General features: G+C 52.2%; 1 protein-coding gene across 1 annotated transcript in view; it reads right to left on the reverse strand.

Annotated features, from left to right (window-relative positions):
- Positions 1 to 23,362, reverse strand: part of unc5ca (unc-5 netrin receptor Ca) — a 115,763-nt gene that overhangs the window by 89,282 nt on the left and 3,119 nt on the right.

The raw sequence follows: 23,362 nt of genomic DNA on the forward strand, positions 1-23,362 counted from the left end.
AGCTATCCAGTGAGCTGCTTTCTGTTTCCCTGGTCAGCTCTCTACCCCGCCCAGGGACAGGCAAAATATCACGCGATGTCACCTGCACCCACGACATTCAGGGGCTTTGAAAAGGCACATCACAGCTGGGCTGCTCCTGTCCCGCGTACGTGCTTCAGAAAAGCCAAACCCATGTCTCTCCCTACTTCCTCCCATTGGGTAATTAAGCAGGGAATCCTGGCCTGCTGGGTTCTGCTTTGTCAAGCTGTGAGCTTCCTTCTCGAGCGGGACTGGGGGAAATGATGCAACGTAACAGCAAATCGATCAGCGCTTTGAGAGACAGGCAAACATCCCGGCATCAAAACCATCTCTGGCGATGTTGCCTTCTCTCAGTTGGACACATTTCTTTCCTTCCTGCTCATGTCTCCCTGCCATTTCATTTTGTTTTGCTTTGTTCTTCTGTAGAAGATAATTCTCACTACACCCCATGCCAAACTACAGGCTCCAGGTGAAACGAGGCAGCCTGAACCAAGGCAGATACCGGACCCGGGACCCAGAGAATAACAATAATGGCTCACTGGGTAAGTCAAAACGCAAGAGCTGCAATGCACACTGTAGCCATCAGGGGCGTACTGGTTAAAGAACACAAAGACATGGTGCTCTGCAGTTGAGGAAGTCTGTCACGCAGTCTGAAGGGGGTAAAACTAACAGCCACAGGAATGCTGAGTAACCCCCCCCCCCACCCCCACCCCCCCCGCGCTCCTTCCAATGCATAATCCCAGTGACGGTAAAGACCACATCCAATATGAACTTCAAAGAGACAAAATATTTTGAAGGCCCTTCCCTCCTCCACTTGTGGGTCTGCATGAGGCTGACAGAAATCCACGAGTCCCTTAGTGGGGGTCACCCAAAGTTCAGGTAAGCAAAAATAAAGACGGGAATGAGGAGGCAGAGGGTTTAAAGATGCCGCCTGGCGGTTTGCGCTGTCGGCCTCACTGTTTGTGCTGCGGGGCACGAACGCAGCGGCTTTGTACGCCGAACGCTGTCCCTCAAAGCCTCGGAGAAGCTCCACAGCACGCGGTTCACCGGCTCACACCGTCAGTAAAAGCTGTTTACGTTCAAATTCCCTGCCATTCAGAGATGCATCACAGTAACTGCTAGAAACATCGTCAACAAGTATGACAGGGTATCGGATTTGGAACAGTGGGAGCTCACCCGAATGCGGCATTCAAAAGCCTAAATGGGGGTGTTAGCCAGAATGGTGTGGGATCAACCCTGCACTGGACGTGTTCCGGGCAGAACGATGTGAAATCACCACCAACTGGACTAACAAAATGGTGAAGTACCAACCTTTACGGATGTTCAAGGTCTTCAGAGGTGCAAATGAGACTCATTCGCAGTTGAAATGAAAATAAGAAATAAGTAAATAAGTGCCCATTCCTCTCCGAAACAATGATGGGCTCCTGGGAGGGGGGGGCTCTTATCTCTCATCAGTAGTCTGTTCCTTTGCTCGGTGTTCCGTGCCCCTCTACCCCATTTCCTCCCTTCCTCTTGCTTTACAGCATCCCCCATCCCCTCCTGATGGAAATGGATTGCCCCCCCAAATCTGGGAGTTTGCACGTGGGCAGGTGTTTTGTATCACTGTGGGGGCACCTGATCAGCACCAGCACGTCTCAGACATGCGATGGCAAAGTACTACCTTTCAGGGATTTTCTCATGCGGTGAGAAAGGATGAAATTCCAAGGGACCTTCCCTGCTATCCCTGGCCCAGAATGCCCTGCTCCTCCCCTCTTTTCTGCTGCTCTTCCGGGTGCGAGTCCTAAACTTATTATATATGCGCCCCCCCCCTCCTCCTCCAAATAGACTCACTGTGCGGGAACAGTTTTGGGGGGATTTTCTATTGGTCACCCAGGACTCCGTGCCACAATCCAGTGTGGCTGGTGTGCCCGCTGCTGGGAGAATGACACTCAGGAGGGGGGGTTAGGGAATCTTCAGCAGGAGCTAATGCTCAAAGAAGCTTTAGTGTAGTCAAGAAAGACAGAGGAGGAAAGAAAGAGAGAAAAAAGCAAGGGCCGGTTATGCTGGGAATGAAAGAAAGCTGAGCCCAGTAAATGGTGTAAAGGCCACTTCATCAGGGCTTGACAGTGCCAGCCCCGGCCAGCAGGGGTCGCTGTGACCTCTTTCTTCTCTGCTGCTGCCAAGCAGTCTGGGCTGAGGTGCGAGGGGAGCAGACAGGAAGACCTTAAACCTGGAGCCGCACAGAATTGTGTTACAGCCCCGGAAAGAGAACAAGAATAGATGGGAAGCCTGGGGGCGACGCATGGGGGCGGAGCAGAGAGAGCAGCTCCGCCCCTTTTCAGAGGCGGCGACCGCGAGAAGGACCCTGCCGCTCTTCTTCTTCCCCGTCCCGAATGTGACTCTGAGGTTTCCTGTTTTCTTTCTCTTTCTGGGGGCTGTAAGACAATTCATTCCGTTTCAGGTGTCCGGTTCAGCATCTGTGGCCGGGTGGGGAAGACGTCACTTGGCCAAAGCGTGGCCTACAAATGACAAAACAACCTCAAAGACGACAGCAAACTCCCTTGTATCGTTTCACGGTTAAAAGGACGACCTCCGTACGGAGGAACAAACCGCCTCCCTGTTGGCTGCGTGCGGATAAACGACTCATTTCGGCCTGCTGATTGGCCAGTCCTCTGCGCCACACCATAAGGATTATTCATGCATCGCCTTCCACTGCAGGGAGAATACAGGACACTCTTTGGGTAGGTTTTAGATAGTAAAACAGTGCCCTACTTTGCGGCTCACTCTCTAAATACGCTAAATTTATTCCTCAAAATGCATCAGCCCCAAAATGACATCTGTAGGTTGTTTAAGTCCAGCTCAGAGGTTCCTCACTTCCATTTCCCCTCCTGAGATTCAAACCCAGTAACCTTCATTCACGAGTCCCACTCCTTAAATAAACTTCATACTACCTGCTCAGCACCTCAGCCATACTGCCAGATATGAAAATCTGCAGGCTATGAGCAAATGAGGTATCACTACAAGCATTTTACATATGTGGGCAAAGGATTCTGGGAGCTCACTATCTCCAAGTTCCCTCCCAATCTACGCCCACTGGGTGTGGCCAGCACGGGCGTGCTGTGCCCAGCAGGCAATCACACGCGTGGTGAGCTACCGGCCAGCCACGACTGTGCAGGGACCCCCAGCTGCTGAATATTTCTCTCTGTGTCTCCGCGGCCGGGCTGCCAGAGGGGCATCAAAGGCAGACTGTCCTCTGGATTTCCTTCACTAAACAGATTAGATGTATCAAAGTGGCCCTGGTAGCCAGGGAGACGCAGATATGAGGGGCGGCTGGAGGCAGTGCCGCGGGGACCAGCGGCCAGTGGATAGGCTGGGACACGGGGGCCGGCGGCCAGTGGACAGGCAGCGCCGCGGAGATCCGTGGTCAAATATAGCTTTTACCACTTTCCCTCCCCACCTCTCCATCCTTCAATACCCTCCAGGTTCCTGTAACAGCCCCCTTCCCCATACATTTCAGTTTCATTATTTGCATGGTGCCGCTGAAGGCATCTTCACCCTCAGAGGTTCATGCAGCTACTCAGGTTTTTTCTTTCCAGGTGAATGACCAGGCCACGTGGTACAACAGCAGTGCCCATGACAGGATCTGAATCCCAAAACTTTTGGTAACAAGCTTGGTCCCTTAGCTATTTTAGGCCTATTCTATAGTATCTAACATGGGAAGGCATTACAGGCGGCACGTCCCCACCAACCTCCCCCTCCCCTGAGGCCCCGGAAGATTCTTAAGCTAATGCACACTGCACAGTGGCACTCAGTGTATCAGGTGTCACTGAATAACGTGCCTTTGTTCCGGGCGGGGCGCGTGGGCGTGGGCGTGGGCGGGGCATGTGCCCCCATGAGCACCTCAGGAGATGGTTTCATCTGAACAGGACCCACATTCAGGCCGACCCTCACCATGCCAACGTGAAAACAATGTCCCAGGACAAAACCGAAATTCACAGTCTTTTCATGCACCGATCCACTTTTTTACTCTCCAAGATAGGGGCGCCGTGATGTCGGGCGGCTTAAAGGATGGCAGATCCAGGGCCATGCTTGGGGAGAAACTCCCAAAGTATAGAAGTATAGAAGATGCTCTGTTTTCTGGAAAACTCCGCTAAGGAAACAGGCGGCGGATCTGAAACCCACCCCCAGCCGGTCCTGATGCAGCACGCCCCCTCGTTATCCCTCATTAAAATGTCCCATTAGGTGAGATTCATGCTGTTTATTTAGAAACATAAAAGTTGGATGAAGACCTGAGTTACTGAGACGGAGACCAGACTGGATAAGGCGGGGTGCGTGTGTGTCTGGGGGGGGGGGGTTTCTAAAGGCACAAAAGCTCCCGGGCATGTCCTGAGACTGGGGTATCGTGTAACATGAGAGGTGCCACACCCATAACGACTGACACATAACGTCCGGATTTAGCAGAATACATTCCGCTCAAAAGCACCACAACGGCGCCCCCTATGCAGCAAGACTGGTGGACCCAAAGCTGAAAGCCTGGACGACTGGCATCGTGACAGGAAGACAGACACCTCTGTGAGGCGCAGACTCACATTTGTGTGTCAGCTGGAATTGCCGAGGAGTGGAAAAGTGTGTTTTACAGCAAGCTGCCCACGTGAAAAAGGACAAGTGCCCCTTTGTCTGGGGCTAAAACGAGCAGTGCCTCACATTTTAGGGGGGCTCTCCGATGCCTTGTAACATAACAGGCTTTTTTTTTACCCAGTTTGCATCCTTTACACGATAATCTCCTGAAGGCCTCTTAAAGAGTGCACTCTGGGGTGGGGGGGTGCACTGCAATTCCCCTTCGCATGTGACGTCTTTTATTTGAGCAGTGAAGCAGCGATGTTAAAAATTTGTAAGACTGGCCCTCAATTTTGAGTGGGGGGGGGATTGCGGGGGTTGGGATGCTGGGCTCGGGTGGGGAGGGGGGGCAGTCACACTCTCTTCCCCATTTCTTGCGGGTTTCCATGAGTACCATGCAATTATATTTCAGTTCAGCTTTGACTTAATCAGTTACATTAATAAGAAAATGGGCTAAACGTCCCTTAAAATCTATACACATACACACAAGCATGCATGTACACACACACACACACACACGGCATCATGTTTCACTATGACCTGTTTCTACAGCTGTGCATTTCTTGCACATCCACAGCGCGTGATCTCACTTGGGGCTTCTCTCCTGAACACCCGGAAAAATGCCGCTTTCGTTAACCTCTGAGCTGCACCCGCCATCATATTTTTACAACTTTAAATAGCTGCCGTGTAGCTCTGACTCTCATGCTTTTCTTGAGTTAACTCTTGCAAAAAGAATCCCACAAGCAGGTCTCACCCATGGCGGTTTTGGCTCGCCCGCTACCACGCACCATCCCTTCCCTCTGCAATGAGATCCTCCCGTGGGCCTTCGGGACACCCCCGGCTCTTCTGTGCTTCTTGTTCGCCCCACAAAGTTTCGAGGAAGTCCCACCCCCATGGCTGACGTTCACCAAGGGATGGATTTCCACACCCCACCCTGTCGCCCTGGTAATTTGGGGTTACCACAGTAACCAAGGAGGGAAGACAGAGGAGAAACAATTGGAGAGGAAAGCAAATAGGGAGAGAAAGAGGGAGACAGAGGGAGGCAGGGAGAGAAAGAGAGAAAAGGGGGGGAGAGGGAAAGAGAGACAGAGAGGGAATGAGCGAGAGAGCAAGAGAGAGAGAGAGATTTGAGCAAATAAAGGAGATAGGGGCCTGTTAAAGTCCTCCCCTAGTCAGATAACTCAGGACTTCAGCTGACTGATCCATGTCAGGCGTGGGGGTGCGGGGGCACTTAGCGAAGGTAAAGGTGATCCAGAGGCATGTGGAGGCAGAGAATGGAAGTTCTTACAAGAAGCTAATCAAGGGGAAGTAATATAGGCAACTGCCAGGAGGCAAGAGGCAACGCCCTAATCCTCCCGAACATACTGCAACGAGTCGGCTCCCGTGTGGGACGAGACGAAGCCCTGGTCCGTATGGGGACAGGAGAACAGGGAGAGTGAGACCTGCCCAGAACCGAGCCAGAACGGGTCAGGAGAGATTCACCCAGCAGCCAGGAAGGGCGACCCTATCCAGAGAGGGGAGGGAAAACCTTCTGCTACAGGCGTGCGGTTCTGGACTATGTCCAGGACAATGGAGGCCTACTCCGATACGCATCACACAGCTAGAGGAAAGACAACTCCTGACAAGGCTGACGTTTCATACAGAGAATGAATACAATGGATGAAAGTATGGGATGGTTACCGCAGGTTACAGAAAAGAGGCAGCATGGCTTCAGGTGCATCTGTACCCACGATTCCATGGCGATAAGTCTGCCTCACGGACACGCAGATGCAGAAGTACCTGGACGTCTGACGCAGCAAAGGGACGTGGCATTAAAAGAATGAATATTACTGAGGCCAGATAGGCAGCAGCTGAAAGGATTATGGGAAATCTCGAACTGATAAAGGAATTTGGAGCTCAGGCTGAGGAGGGTAATTTGAGGCTGGGGGTGAAAGAGGGAGTGAAAGAAATGTAGGAACACGGCAGCGTGACAGAACAAACTGGGGGTCGGTCTGGCCTCACCACGAACGGGCCGCACCGATTTTCGGGCCACTGAAGATAGTGATGGTACTGTTCCTCAGGCCTAGCGTGAAAAGGTCACATGCTGGGAGGAGGGGGTGGCGAACAACCTTTCTCTCTAATTCTTCTTGGCAGACAAGGGGGGTGTTGAGGGAACGAGGGAGCAGGGGAAGGAGCACCAGGCTGAAATGGAGGAAACAGAAGAGTATTCTTGACCTTGCCGTAAGCAAAGAGGTGATCCTCGAGCCCGGAGGCACCACACTCCTCATCGCCCGTAAACATGGGTCCCCCTCCCCTACAGGTTTTGGGTCTCCCGCTGGATGAATGGTAAATACAGAGAGATCCCTTTGCAGGATGAGGGAGATCTCTATTTCTGGCTGCCCCCCCCCCTCCACCATGGGGCTGTCATCTTCTGCAGGGCGGGGGCAGGAGGCGGGGGGGGGGGGGGAGGTACACATCTCACCTTCCTCTGCCTGAAATTTAGGCCAGTGAAAACCAGCCCAGAAACACCAACTGTGGAAATTCTCTTTTTTTTCTGGGTGGAATAATTAAGCTGGGTGTGACCCATGAAAAGCTACATTGTGTGCACTTGGAGGGGGGGGGTGCTATGGTGGATCAAAGGAATACCCCCCCCCCACTCCCAAGCCCGAGGAATTACACCAAACCTAGAGAGGACCCCCCCCCCACTACACTGTGTGTGATGAGACATCACTACGGAAGGCAGGGTAAACACAGCCAACCGAGTTTATGGCGGGCGGGCGGAACCAGGGCAGGGAAGGTGGTCTCTGTGGTCCCACTGAACGCCCATTTTGTCCTGTTTATGGTGTGAGCAAGATGGGCGGTCACTTGGGGGAAGACGTTACCCATGCGTATATTTATGAATGCATAACGTTTGTGTGTGTGATTCAAGTACAGCACAGTTCAGTAAGACCTCAAGGCACAGAGAAGAAAGCCAGCAGAAAGGCAGGCAAATTCCCCCCTATTGGTTCCACTTCTCTGAAATAAAAACAGGATTGTTACGACACAGGGACGACAATTACTGCCCTGGCTCACGTTTGTCAAACTTTCCAAATGAAAAGGCACCTTTGAAAGCCTTGCGGCCGGATCCAACAGCCTACTCCATGCCCTTCCAAACACCTCAGGACGTCTCGAAGTGAGATCATTCTGCTGCTGGAGTCTCCTCCGACCCGTGTGAGCAGGCATCTCCACCCAGAGCCACCGCTCAGCGCCGTTTAATGACAGCCCTTTTGTTAAGACTTAGTCTCCGGGGTAACTCCGGCAGAACCCGTCCAGATAACCGACACTTTACCGAGAAAAAACACAGTTTCTCCTGAGAAATGACAGACATAAGTGCCGTAAAATGCCGCTAATATTTGGCTCTTGAGATGAAAAACCTACTTGGGCACTTGAAGAACATGAGCTGAGAAGTACGTCCTGATCCTGTGGGACCTGCAGAAGCCTGCAGCTTCTCCACCTCATCTGCACGGCTTCCCTCCCCCCGGTTCATCACCCTGGCACTGAAGCTGAAGCCCAAAGCTGTCCTGCCCCCCTTGGGGACCCCAGTGTGCTCAGCTGATCCCCGCTCTCCATTCCAGACAGATGATGGATGGGGGGGGGAAGGTGTTCTGGGTTATGTGTGGATTACATTGTGGGGACCAAATGTCCCCACAAAGTGATAAAGACCTGTTATTTTGACGTTGTGGGACCACCTTTTCAGTCCCCACAAGGGGATACTCAATTTTATAACAATCTGTGACTGCACTAAAATTGCCACGTCTTGAATTTGTTTTGCTACTTATGGGTAAGGTTAGGGCTGGGGGGCGGGTTAAGGTCGTCATGTTGGAATTAGAGTTTTCCCCATAGAAATGAATGGAGATTCCACAATAGTATAAAATTAGAAAAGCTGTGTGTGTGTGTGTGTGTGTGTGTGTGTGTTTCTGGCTGGCCTGTTCACTCTCCTTATAAGGTACTGTCAGTTGGAAAATAACTCTGAAATGTTCTATTGTACATCATATCAGTGTTATTTTGTTTTGATCAGAGGAGACCTTCCAGGACACCCCTGCCCCCCACCCAACCCAGGAAAGGGAGAGTGACGACGAGGCGTGTTCCCCCGGCACAGGGCGGCCTTGCGGAGTTCCCCCTGCCCTGGACAAAGGAGACATACCTCACAAGTCCTTTTCTGGAGGTGGGTGTGGGCCTAACGTCCTCTGAAGAGTGATGTCATCAGAATGAACAAAAGCCGCCGGTACAGCGAGGCCAGCCTCAACCCCACCGCCAAAGACCACGCCCCCCTGCCAGCGATGCCAGCTCAGCAGGCTGCTAGAGGGATGCCTGAACACATCAGCAAGGGGGAGGGCCCTGCTTGGCGAGGGGGGGGGGCATTCCATGCACAGCATTCCGAATTTAATCAAAGTCTCGTGCTCACATCACTGTCAGCTGAAGAGCAGCCGTGCGACACTCAGTGAACGCTGTCCTCCCTGAGAGCGGTGAATGTCAGTCAGTAACGCACTGTGAAGGATGTATCCCCAACCCCCCCAGACCCCGTGCATTGATGCTACGGTAAACAGACACCTTAGAAGCAATGAGAATTAACATTCAAAATGTCAGTGGTCAGGAGTCGCTGCAGTGATGTCATTGATTAGCCTCACGTTCTGCCTGGGTTAAGAGTCGCTGCAGTGATGTCACTGATTAGCCTCACGTTCTGCCTGGGTTAAGAGTCGCTGCAGTGATGTCACTGATTAGCCTCACGTTCTGCCTGGGTTAGAAGTCGCTGCAGTGATGTCACTGATTAGCCTCACGTTCTGCCTGGGTTAGAAGTCACTGCAGAGATAAGAATCATTGAAAAACACGCTCACAAGTATCATAAAATGACCGAGGTAGAGCAGGGTAGTGCCACTCGAGACCACTGATACTACGCTAAAGGTTAGAGAGCTACAGTCCATCACACCCCCTCACAAGACACCGCTGTGGTCTCTGAGCACCACCCCCTCCACCCCAAGGATCGATTCTCAGGAGCGGTGGAAAAACCGGGAGTGACAGTCTGACAGGACAGACGCCCTTTTGGGGCGGGAGGATTGACAGTGTGACCTTCTCTCCCCAGACAGAGCCACTGGGAGCAGACCATCATGCACCTAGACCTCCATAGGTGAACATACACAGGAGGTGCACGGTCGTGCGGCCCAGAGGAGCCGCTATTCTGCGGTCAACCCCTCCCTCCCCCCCCCCAGAGATGACAGCCAGCCAAATGGGCGTCACACATCCCCCAGGCACTGATCATCTGGCTGATAAGGGCTGGTGTAAAAGTGCGTTAAAGTCCGAGGGAGCGAGCACACTGCTATCGATTTACATTACATGACTAAGGGTCATGGTGGACGTCTGAGACCCGCCATATGTACATCTCACCCCTCCACATGGAGGAAATTAGATTAACCCCCCAGGACCCTGATGGCCCAGTCTCACTGCACTTAAAGCCCACTTTCATTGGCCAACAGCAGCTGCCTGTGTAAAAGCAAGAAGAGGCCAGATAGCTGACAGAGTATCGGCTAATGGTAAACATGGACGCTAACATGACCGGTTGTGCATTAACACGCCATGTTACCAAGTGGCTCCACGCGCCCCGACGAATGTCAGAGCCTCCTGGCTCTCACAGGGCAAGCTGTGGTGCGAAAACCACACAGTGTGGCTCTGTTTTCCAGAGCTTTAACAATGATAAATAGAACAACGGAACAATCAGAACAGTTGGAACAATCACAAGAATCGGAGCGATTGGAACAAACACCATAATCAAAGCAAGTGGAACAATCACAACAATCGGAACTTTCAGAACGTGCAAAACAACTGCAACCATCAGAACTTTTAGAACATTCTGAATGTTCTGAACATTCAGAAAATTCCCTGGCTAGATAAGTGAGAATATAAATGAACAGATGAGTCATACATTTAAAGAACTGTTTAAAATCCCTGGAAGGGTAAGCTGTTATACCCTTGAGCGTGCTACATAAGGAGTACAGCCTTATGTACACACTTTGAAAACTGCTATGGAAAAAGGGTCCACCAAGCACTGAAATCCTAATAAGTGCAGGGAGTTTTAGAATTGGTCGTCTTTAGTAACTTTGCAAGTGCTTGTCACCAGACAGGACGCATTCGGTTCCGCTCTGAAACAATGCCAGGCCTGCTGAAAGGATCTTCTAAAGAAAGAAATGCTAAGGGTCTCACTCACGCATGCACACACACACAGACATTACTCTGAGATACTCTGATCCCCACGTGTACGAATGTCCTACGTATCCAGCCAGGCGGCGTTATCCACTTTCCAGTTGAGAATACACTGCAGGAATTACATGCTGCCCGTTTCGCTAAGGCTAACGGGGTTCGCTCTCTAACCACTCAGCTATTTGGTCCCCACTGGCCGCCCCTCCACGTTGGGGCACCCCGCACAAGCAAGTGGCCCTTACGGGGGAGATTAACGATAGTGGGCAGAGTGTTAGCTCCTAATTGTTACAGCGTCCGAGTCGTGTAATGCAATTAGAGAGACAGAAGAGGCCCAGCTAATGCACGCGGCGCTATGGATCCGCTATTGGATTTTCCCTTTTTAATTCACTTTCCAGCGTCCATTGAGGAAGGGGAGGAGGGGGCATTAGTTAAATTATACCACCGGGCTGCGTGGAAGAGCGAACAGGAGGCCTGGGGGGGCCGGGAAGGCCCAAAGCCAGGGGAGGAGGGCAGGCTGATTCGTTTAGCGCAGCCTGTCAATTAGGAGCCTAAGCGGCCAGCTAAACGGCTCCCCGTCCACGGAGGGAAGTAAGCGAAATCTCAGGGGCCGCAGGAGCAGCCGCGCATGGTGGGGGTGGCGGTGGCGGCAAGATCGTCTGGCCCACGCGGAAATGCCAGAACCCTCCCCCGCCAAGCAAAAGCCACGTAAGGCAATCAGGGGCAGTTCAAAGGGGCGTGCAGAGAGGAGACCCCCCCCCCCCTCCGCCCACATGATGGAGACGAGATGGGACCCCACCAGCTACTGGAGGTCTCGTCAGAAGCTCAGCTAACAAACTCCCTCTCTGTCTTTCTGAAACCTCCATATGGCCAATCCTCTCCCTTCACGCGAACTGGCAAACGCGTAAGAAAACACTTTCTGCAAACACTGAACAAAAACAGAACTAAAACCGTAAGCAAACGCTATTCTATCGAGAGCAGCTTCTCTATGGAGAGGCTTCGCGCGTCTGTGCATGGTGGGGGGGGGATAATTTTTTTTTCCCTGTGTAAAGAAATGAAGGTTTTTATTACAGACCCTCCAACAGCCACCTCCAGGGATGGAATCTCTAGCTGGAAGACGGCAAAAGCGTGGTGCTAGTTAACAGCTCATTATCTCTCAGGAGCCCGAGTAAACACAGGAGGACGGGGTGCGCGCAGCTATTCCGTCGCAATGATAAATGCGCCGCTTCTGCTCCTTCAGTAGCCCGGAGAAGAACAAAGGCAGACCACCCCCCGGGCACCCCTTCCACCATAAACACAAATAATCACAACGGCATGCTCGCAGCTCAGGCTAGTGAGTGATACACTCGGACTCGAGCTCATAAAAGTGTTGACTTACGGGGGTGGGAGTGGGAGGGGGCAGCCATTAGCGCGGCTGCGGGATTAGGACCCCTCTTTTGCCCCCCACCCCGGCTCTTCAGAAGAACAAACATCTGGGCTGTGTTACTGCCTCCGATATAATCTTAAAAGGTTCTTCCATGAGCCCTCAACAGCGACCACCCGGTCCTGCAACCCCCCCATCAGCAGAGTCAGGGTGGACCTGGGCGCCGGGGAAGAGGAGCATGTATCGGATTGCGGTCTGGGGGAAACTCAATCTCAGAGTAGCCCCCACTGAAAGACCAGCAAGGGCATAGGACAGGGCACACGCACGTACACATACACGTGTGATATGCAGGATCACGTGTGTATGATACAGACATGTACAGGTAAATACACAGTAAAAAGCATTGACATGCATACTGGTATTTATACAAAAATACAATCAGCATACAGTACTGACATAAATATGGAGCATATAGTACTGACACTGATATATACACAAATATGTGCAGCATACAGTACTGACACTGATATACACACAAATATATGCAGCATACAGTACTGACACTAATATATACACAAATATATGCATCACTCAGTACTGACACTGATATACACACAAATATGTGCAGCATACAGTACTGACAATGATTTATACAGCATACAGTACTGACACTGATATACACACAAATACATGCAGCATACAGTACTGACACTGATATATACACAAATATATGCAGTATTCAGTACTGACATTGATACACACACACATATATGCAGTATACAGTACTGACAATGATATACACACAAATATATGCAGCATACAGTACTGACACTGATATACACACAAATATATGCAGCATACAGTACTGACACTGATATACACACAAATATATGCAGCATACAGTACTGTCACTGATATACACACAAATATATGCAGCATACAGTACTGACACTGATATACACACAAATATATGCAGCATACAGTACTGACACTGATACACACACAAATATATGCAGCATACAGTACTGACAATGATATATACACAAATATATGCAGCATACGGTACTGAGATGCATATACACAAAAAAAACATATAGAACATACAGTACTTATATACACATATACACAGGACAGATTTTATTCAGTATTTGAACAAAAATATACAGTATACAACAGTAATATGTACATGTGTACGTAAATGTGTTCCCTACTGACATTTTGGTAAAAATATGCTAAAGTTCAGCCCAGTAGTGACAGTACATCTAGGGTGGGCTGCTTTTAGCAAAAAAAGTAAGTAAGTTTAGTAAGTAAGTTTATCCCACAGCCGTGCGCCCACAGCAGCACACAAACTGTCCCTCACAAAGACCAGCATGTTTGTCCTGTGACACACTCACTCACGCAGAGCTCCCTCTTACTGAAGACCCCCCCGGCACCCTGCTCCCCGGCCCAGACTGCAACCAACAACCAACAGGACTGTCCGCACGCTCTTGACCAGGACAATCAAACAGGAAACTGAATTCACGAAGCTACTCTCCACGCGTGTAAAACAGCACTTCTAATAATGATTACATACCTTTTATATTGTATATTTATGTGCATCTTAAAGGGCAGAAGGATAGGATAAATAGTTTTGGTCAGCCTGGCACGAAATGACTAAATAATGTGGAATTCTGGGTAAGTTGGTCACACGGGAAATATTTGTGCTGTGTTGTTTTTAGCGGCCGTGCAAGGGGACAGGACTGCGGGGGGGGCTAGAGGAGGGGGGGCCAAAGCTAAGGAGACACACAGACATGGCCTGATGAGAAGGGAGTCGCTGACATACCCCCCAACGGGTCATAAATCAGGCTCTCAAGCTCACAGCTCGGCCTCCCTGCTGCGTATCCCCCGGGCCTCTTCCCTGAGCCCCCCATGCCGGAATGCTTTCTCCCAAAGAGGAATCCCATGCGGATACATCAGCCTGGGCTCCTGAAATGGAAACCCGTGTCTCTAAAGGCACTGGCTCATCAGCGGATGTGGAAACGGATGTGGGGTCCTGTGCTTCTGTGCGGGACCCCCCCACGGTACCACCGTACCATCCAGCATTTGGAAGCCGGAGGGGGGAACTTAGTGACGCCAGGAGACTCGTAACGACGGCTTCGCGATGTGTCCAGTGGAGCGAGCAGCTCGGAAGGGAGGTGGGATTAATCGGCCTGCTGAGCACGGGAGGCGTCTGGAGCAAACTCCGGTTAGCCGGGTGCTGCCTTTCGCTAACAATGGCGAGCAGGAAGCTGCCAGGACCGACAGCTCTCTCGGGTGCCCGGGACACGTCTCAGGGGCTTCAGCAGGGCGCTGGGGACCAGGAGATTGGGGGGGGGACGTCCCGGGGCTGTATATCTCCTCTTCCATAGAAGAATCACACAAAAAAGAGCCAGAATAATGGTCCATTGTTACAACAAGAAGGTTTTTTTTTCTTTGGCACAACTCAAAAAAAAAAAACTAAAACTTTGTAAGATTAACTCAGATGACAGAAATATGACAGAAAACAAGGACAAAAAAAAGAGGATATGAGAAAGAGAGAGAGAGATGGGAACTGGCAGGGAGGGAGTGAAAGAGAGACGGAGGGAGGAAGGAGTAAGAAGGGTAAACAGAGGAGGTTAATGAAAGACACAGAGATCACGGATTATAATTCAAATTTAACAACAGGGTCCTACTGAAGCCATGACAGCCGCCCTCCCTCCCCAAACAGGAACAAATGTGGGTGGCTGGTCACATTACACCACATGGAGTTCGGAATGGCCCAAACCCGAACACGGGGGGATCAGCTTACAGCTCAGCCTCCGAAACTCTTAGGTTCTGTTTTTCTTGAAAAGTTAACTTGTTTCCTTAATGGCCATCATATTTTAGTCGACCGAGTTTGGGGGTGTCGGGTTATGCCCTTTTGGGGGTGGGGGAGAGGGCAGCCTTGGGAGCTGACGTCTCCTTTTGAACGAGGCAGAAGGCATCACTTCGAGAAGCGGCTTCCAAGAAAACAACAGCGATGGAGATGAATAGTCCAGGCGACAAATGGGACTGTTTGCACTTCGTGATGCGTGCGGTCATGTTTCTGCCTGACCCTCCGTGGCCCCCTGAGCGAAACACCACCTGCTTCCAACATGGTAGCGAGCCCCACCCCAACCCCTGGCTAGCCCTACATCTGCCCCCATTGCACCCAAGGTTGTGGCGCAGATAGCGGTCGATGCTCCACCACAAAGACCGCTGCCCTATTTGACCACGCCCACATATGGCATTCCTTACTCAGCTTCATTAAATCCTTAAAGGGACGGTCAGGGAGGCAGTAACAGCCAGGGAGGGGGCACACAGTAATCAAAAAGGCAGGGGGGGGGGTCATTACACAGGCCCACAGCCCCCACCATGATCAAACTTCTGCTAACAAATCTTAAACGTCTGCACAATCTGTTAGGGAGGATGCAGGGGAAATGGTTTCGGTGCCTTGTCTTCCTCTGCCCCCCCGCCTGCCCAAACACCATCGCTGTGGCCTTTTCGTCATGGCCAGAGAAATGAGCTGACCTTATAAAACCACACCCCCCCTCCCCCCAAATCCCTCCCCATCGCATGTGCCCAGGGACAGGGACGCCCTCTTACCCCCATCTATGGCTTGGACACCTGTGCCCCCCCCACCCTACATGATCCGAATATCCGTCACTGAAATACGCGGACAGGAAGGAGCATGACCATATATGGAGAAGATCCCCTGGGGAAGGGGTGCGGGGGCTGGGGGGGAAATAAACAGTAACAGTCCAGCTTACTGTGTAGATGCGGCCATCCTCTGTTGACAACAGCCTTTTTGTTAAACGGAGCGACATAAACAGAGCCGTCCGGACACTAACATTTTCCATCTGTTAACACAGAAGGGAACATAAACACAGGGACAATGAATACAAACAGCAAACTCCCCCCCCCCCCACCCACCACCTCCTCAACATCCACACCTGCATCTCCGCCCCTATTTGCCTACCAGGGTGCGGAGCCAGCAGTCATGCTGACCAATGCAGGCTGTGCAGGTGTGTGGGGGGTGGGACATACTTAACATGGCCTGCTTCTCCGATGCTACACAGGGACCCCTTCTGGATTTTGCCCCCCCTCAGACAACCCGGACAGCTCCCCACACTCACTGTTGAGGCACGCCGTACACCCCCTGGCTGTACCCAAACGTAGCTCATAGGCCCTGTCACCACAGGAACCTTTGTCACCCTGGTTCCGATCCAGGTCCAGGTCAAGTGGATTCCAGTTATGTGGAGCGGTACGTAGGACAGAGCAGGTCCGGTCGGCATTGGGTTAACCCAACACACCTCAACCTGAGCTCATTCTCCAAAGGCAGAGAATCCCTCCATGGACAAGCCCCGGACCACGGACTGGCTGCCCCATGGTGCTCAGCTGGCTTTCAGGGTGTCTCAGCCCCGAGGAGAGCACCCCAATTATACAGACGGCAGCCTGTACTCAGCCAGAGGCGCCAGAGGGCATGCTGGGAGAACTGGAGGACCAGGCAGTATTGGAGTGAGAGATACAATCGGCGAAGGAGGTAAGGAGGTGGACCAAATGACTGGCGGGTGAAAACCCAGAAAAGCCACAGTCACATGACGAGGTCCCTGGACAGGGGAGTCGGAGAGGAAGTTGGGCGATGCAGACTCTAATGAGCACTAAATGCCAGCATGACGATCACAATAGCTAACGAGGCTCATTCTCGTACCTGATCCTGTTTCCAAACGGGTCTTCTCAGCATGGGAAGCCAGATGTTCGCGTGCAGAAACCGCAACCGTGAAGGGCGGCCGGCCACATAAGCTCTGATTGGCAGCTGCCGAAAAGGCTCCAACAGAGAGAGGCGGGGCGAGCGTCTCATTGGACGACTTGGCGCCCTGACCGTGCCCCCCCCCCTCCAATACCTGATCCATATGCTGCAGGGTACGATCGATGGCAGGGAATTACAAACTAATAGCGGAAGTAAAACACGGGCTGCAATTAGCATTTCTTTAATCACAGGTGAAATACAGAGATTGAGAATCGATGGGAAGCGACATCCTGACAAGTTCCCCACGAAGGCCCTCTGAGAAGGTCCCCACAAAGGCCCTCTGAGAAGGTCCCCACAAAGGCCCTCTGAGAAGGTCCCCACGAAGGCCCTCTGAGAAGGTCCCCACGAAGGCCCTCTGAGAAGGTCCCCACGAAGGCCCTCTGAGAAGGTCCCCACGAAGGCCCTCTGAGAAGGCCCTCTGAGAAGGTCCCCACGAAGGCCCTCTGAGAAGGTCCCCACGAAGGCCCTCTGAGAAGGCCACTCGCAGATTAAACATCCACTCAGGAGCTGCTCAAACCTGAGCGCCGAGCGGAATGAAATTATATGGAAAAGAATGATTTTCTGGGGCGATGCCTGCTGGCCACGTGTCTGCTGCCAAACATGAACGTGGGGGGGGGGGGGGGGCATCCCCAGGACCACGGATCTGGGAAGAGCGACTGGAACTGCCGAAGACAGAACTAGATGTGCTGGAGGAGCCTGGCGGAGATGCAGCCACTGCGCTGTCATGTGACACACGTGACACAGGCACATGAAGGGCGCAGATCTCCGCCCGCCGCGGACCAGGCAGTGAGAGTGCGGACAGCTTCAGGAGCTTCGCTATGACACCGCAGAGTAACAGACCCCCCTCCACCCCCCTCCCCAGGAAGCAGCAGTAGCCAAAGAAGTCATGCTGAGTGCAGTTCCAGGTTTTGTCATGTGTCATCACACTCTGGGGTACATATGCCATGTCAGCAGGCTGTAGGATCTCATCCCCCCCCCCCCCCCGTTCACTCACCATTCCCTCATAAGAAACTGCCGTGGGCCAGTGACCCGGCCCGCCTGTCCTAAAGAGCCCTGCTGGGCATCTCCCCCCACAGGCCTCCCCCTAGCTTCTGGGAACCCAGCTAAGCGCGTTCCTCACCCAGGACCCACGAGGCGTCTCTGCTGCTTCAGGTACGAAGGCATCCGAAGGAGAAGCAGGACCGTGATGAATGGGCGCCGGGAAACAGGCTCTCCGTCCGGAGGTAATTACTCGTCTTCAGAGCTGCCGCTTGATAACCCCCCCGTCCTGGAGGCTCGGGATGGCTCAGCTTCCACTTCCTGCCCGAGACGGAGGTGGTGCAGCGAGTAGGAATCACAGAGTCAGCCTCAGCACACCGGCCCAGGCCGCGGAGCAAGGCAGAAATTTCTGGAACACTCCGATCAACGGACCATCGATTGGTTGTGGGGCGTGGGAAATGGGACTCTATCACATGACAACATTCACCTGCCACCCCGCCCCCCCCCCCCCCCGTGGCGTCTTTGACCCATTTATGCACCGCTTTGGGCAAATCGCACCCGTTCCGATGCAAGTCACATGACCAGCGATCAACATGTGTGCGTTGCACAGTGGATTTTCAGCCCAGCAGACAATTAGGGGATTTTTTGCTTGCTAGTATATGCATTTTCATCCTTTGGGCCAGTAGGGGGCAACACTTTGCTCGGCCCGTAGCTGAGTCGGGCTGGACCCACTCCTTCAGGAATGCCGCTGAAATGCAGGCGTGGCTTTGGGTTCTGCTAATGGGCCACTAATGGGCCGCAGGCTGGATGACTGAGACTCTCCTGTAGTTAGGAGTGTGACAGTTCGTGATTAATTACGCCTCACCCTCTCTCCAACCCCCACCCCCAAAGCAGAAAGACTGAGGTGCTGCTGGTGCATTTTTTTTCCCAGGGAGGGCGGGGAGGGGGTAGGTAAGTTTAAGGGTGGGGGAAGCCATTATTTCTCTATTCCTGCTCCACCATCAAAGAAAATGTCATTAACTGGAAGAACTCCATGTACTTTTTTAGGAGGGACTGGGCCTTGACTAAACTGTCCCGCTCATTCATTAAGAGATAAAAATAGAGTGAAGATAAAGGGCTGGGGGGGGGGGATTCCGGTGATTTCTCTGCACCCTGTGTCTTGGCGTCAGTGTTCCTGAGGATTTCCGAGTGACCTGTGTGATGTCACCCACTTTGTGTCCCGTAGTGTTTGACGACGATCCCACAATGTCCCCATTGTGCAGGCAAACGGGGTGGGGGGCGGGGGGGGGGGTACACAGGTACAGAAGCCTCTTTTACTAGAATGTTCTGATGTTCTGCTCCAGTGTGTGCATTTGGCAGCCACACTGAATAAGAAAAGTGAGGGAGAGATTGGAGGAGCGTGTGTGTGTGTGTGCATGTGTGTATGTGCGTGCGTGTGCGTGTGTGTGCATGTGTGTGTGTGCATGTGCGTGCATGTGTGTGTGCATGTGTGTGTGTGCATGTGTATAAGTGTATATATATCTGTGTGTAAATGTGTTTGTATGTACATGTGTGTGAGTGGGTATAGATGTGTGTATATAGACGCATGTGTGTTTATACGTGTGTGTGCATGTATATATGCGTGTGTGTGTGTATGCTTACATGTGCATCTCCCCAGCCTCCCTCGCTCCTGAAAGGACACACTCGCCCATCCTCACACGAACACAGCGTGTCGCAGGGATATGCGAAGGTGTGCAGGGTGCCTTGGAGGACAGGGGGGGGGGGGGGGGCACGGCGTACCTCCACCCAGCCCCAGTGAGCATGAATGTCAGATTTAGCGTGGTGGAGGGCATCTGTCGCAGACAATAAACGCGCTGGAGACAAAAGCCAGCCCCCGCTCTGATGCATGTCACACCTCGCGCTCCCAGCCCCTCGCCTCCGGGGGGCGCCCATCTGCCCGCACTCTCCTTCCCCTGAGGGACCCTGCAAGTGTGCCGACAAGGCTGACCGTGGACTCGGTGCCGTCTGAAGTTCAGCAGGTTAAAAACACAACCCCCCCCTTCCAGCGCCCACCCCCGGGCTAGTTCACCAGTGTGGCCCGCTGGGCCTCCAGACGGCAGAAGCCCCTGCCGCAGTGAATTCTGGGCCAGTGTTGGCTTCTTTCCTGTGGCCCGGAGCCAGTCTCTTCCCACTCTCTGTTGCGAGGTGCTACAGGACTCGACCACGCTGCCAAACGGACAGCGGGGGTTGGGGGGTGCGCCGCAAATGTCCTCTACCATTTTGGTGTGACTGTACCGCGGACAGACCCCGGCCCAGATGAAAGAAGAGGATGGCTGGGCACGGATGCCTAACTACTGAAACGCAGAGGATGAGTAACCACCCCCTGCCCCCCGCACACTCTCCCAACGCCCTGGATAGGCAGGGATCTTGCTTAAAGGGACCGTGGATGGACCACAAATCGACCATATGGGATCCGGGAGGCCAACATCGCCCGGGGCCGCCGAGTCCGAATCCCAAGGTCAAATGTGAATGTGGGTCATGCAGACGGGCACGGCCACAGCGGCCAGAAGCCAGTGGCACGAGACAAAGGCAGCGTAGTGCCACCGTGGCAAGCACACAAGGCCGGTCCCACCTCCCCGAGTATCACGGGGATGTTCTCTGCCGCTCATGTGAATGAATGTAAAGATGGTATCTACACTGTACTCTCCCCCCCCCCCCCCCTCCACAGCTCTGTGCAAAGACGGCTTTCTTTGTTCTGATTCAAACTGGTTTTCCACGGCGTCCCTCTCATAGAAAGGTTGAAGTTACCGTGGGTTACTGTGCGAGGAAGAGGCAGATGGAGAAAGCAGGAGGAAGGTCAGGAGGCAGGCAGGGAGAGGCTGCGATGCTCCGGGCCCGAGACACGCAGCGGACCGCTCCATCATGCCGCAACAGCGACTCTGCGCTTTAACTCGGAGACTTAATTAAACAGAATAAATCTCTCTGAACACGATTGGGGGGGGCGGCGGGGGGAGAATGAGGGTTCGAGAAGAGAGAAACAAGAGAAGGAAAGAGAGAGGGAGAGAGAGGAGAGAAGGATGGGAGAAAGGAGCGATAGAGAATGATGAGATGGAGAGAGAATGGAAGGAAAAAGTAAAGAGAAAAGGGTGAGAATGAACAGAGAGAGAAAGGCAAAAAGGGAGAGAGAGAGAGAGAGAGGGGGAGGGAGAAAGAAGGGAGGGGGAGACCCGAGCTTGAGAACGAGGGCAGGAAACGAGACAATGAACGATGTATGATTAAGCAAAGAAAGGGGAAAACCAGCCTGCCTGAGCAGCCAGGAAGTTTAAGCGGCCAGAGTGACATTTTACCTTGAGCTCACTCGCCCCTGATCGATGTCCTATAACACGCGTCTCTACAGCACCTGCACCTCAGACTAATTAACAGAAGCCATCGGCGGCATTCCTGGGCAAATCGACATCTTAATGGACGCGGAATGACCCGCTCTAAATTCATCTGCGAGCAGCCCGGATCTCCGCTGGGCCCCACAGTGGAATCTCCTCTGCTGTTCTGTCTCACGGCGAGATCTTCCCACTTTGCTTTTGCAGTTGACGTGTACAGTTGCACACGGAGGTCTGCTCTGACCACCCCCCCCCCCCCCCCACCAAGCTGCACGCCGCTGTCTTTAGTTTTCCTCAAACCCCCCTCCACCAGGAAGCCAACAAACTGCCACCATGCAAACAAACACAGTGTAGAAAGCAAGCCTAAGACAACCTTGGATGTTTGTGGGTAAAGGGCTCGGCTCAGAGAGGTCGGCCAGCAGGGCGGGATGCCAGCGGCCACTCTGGGCCCAGACACTGCCAGTGACCACGCCTGGTTCGGCCACAGTCCACCTCTGCCTGCCCGCCATCACATGATCTCTGTATCTGGGTGTCCACCAATGACAAGAATCGCACAGGAGTATCATCCAGTAAACAGTAGATAAAAATCAACACCTTTAGAGGCCTGCCAACTTCAGACGCCCTCGAACAGACAAAGGGGTTGTTAAGATAAAAAAAAGCATTTTTCATGCTCACACACTACTTCTTTCACACATTGGATTCCAGATATCTGGGTATATTTATATTCCATAACAAGCACAGACACTGTTCAAAAATAAGGATACAGAAGGAATATGTTCTGTGCAGACAAGCCAGCTTCATCAAAGCCTCCGACTTATGGAAAATCTATGGAGATGGAGTGGTATCCACAAGGTCGGGAGACAGCCATGTTAAAGAATAGTAGGTTTTGGGGGCAGTCCGGCCAGGTTACCAGCAAGGCAGGTGCTGGCCGCAGTGCATTATGGGTGTCATCTTACGTCCAGAGAGCGGGGCCTCAAAGCGCACCGTTTGTTTGTCACACGATCGCTTGTTATTGAAAGAGGGATTAGCTAATGGCTTTTTAATAGGCTGAGGGGCTCGGCGCTGTCTCTCCCTCCCCAGCTCGGCGACGGCAGTCGCTTAAATAAGGCTCCACTGACAGCACCGGCGGAGGACGGACACAGGGGCATGCAGTCTGAAATGCGAGGGGGCGGCGGATTTCAATGGGGCCCTATGGATTTGTAAGGAAACCAGCCAGCACTCTTCAACTTTACGCTTAAATCGAGAGAAATTCCTCAGTCCCCGTCGCAACACGTTTCTTTAGCTCAGTCTTAATCTCTCTCACACAAACACACAGACACACACACAGCAGCCCTGCACACACGCTTATAAACACTCCGGTTCTGCGTTTCATATCCATCTCGATTAGTCGTACCAAATCCTCGCTTAGAACATCTTCCGTAAGCCCTAGTTTGGAAGAAGTCACACAGCCCTGAGCATTTGGTGAAATAGTAATTATGATTATTATCACGGTTATTACTAATACTGTATGAGGAACAGCGGGGTGCTGAACAGTTTAACAATAAAATTAACAAAAAATCCGAAAACAGTATAAACATCGCGTCCACACACTTACGCAGGTTATTATCTGAGTAAATGGTACAGATGAGATCCGTCCGTGGAGGTTTCCCTGAAAGAGGCCAACACACCGGCTGTGTTGTTTCACACATCGAGCCCAAAACAATAAACTACCAGCACGAATAGCTCACAGCATTTTATATCCCGGATCAACACTTAGGTGAAGAAAACTGCAGGAAATGCATACATTCAGAATAGCACAAAATGCGGTAAAACGACCGGACTTGTGTCTTTAACAGATAAGACAGCTTTAAAAATACCTCCCTTCAAAGTCAGGTCTTCGCGTAAAATGTGAAAAATGCCACCCAAGCTTTAAAACTGTAGGTCGCATTTCTGGTTGTTTTAAAACACAATTATAAGGCCTACTCCGTATAATTTCACGTTTGATCACAAAATAATGCTTCGACTTCCAAACCTTAATAA

This window comes from Brienomyrus brachyistius, chromosome 2 (genome assembly GCF_023856365.1).
Source record: "Brienomyrus brachyistius isolate T26 chromosome 2, BBRACH_0.4, whole genome shotgun sequence".
NCBI classification, from domain to species: Eukaryota; Metazoa; Chordata; class Actinopteri; order Osteoglossiformes; family Mormyridae; genus Brienomyrus; species Brienomyrus brachyistius.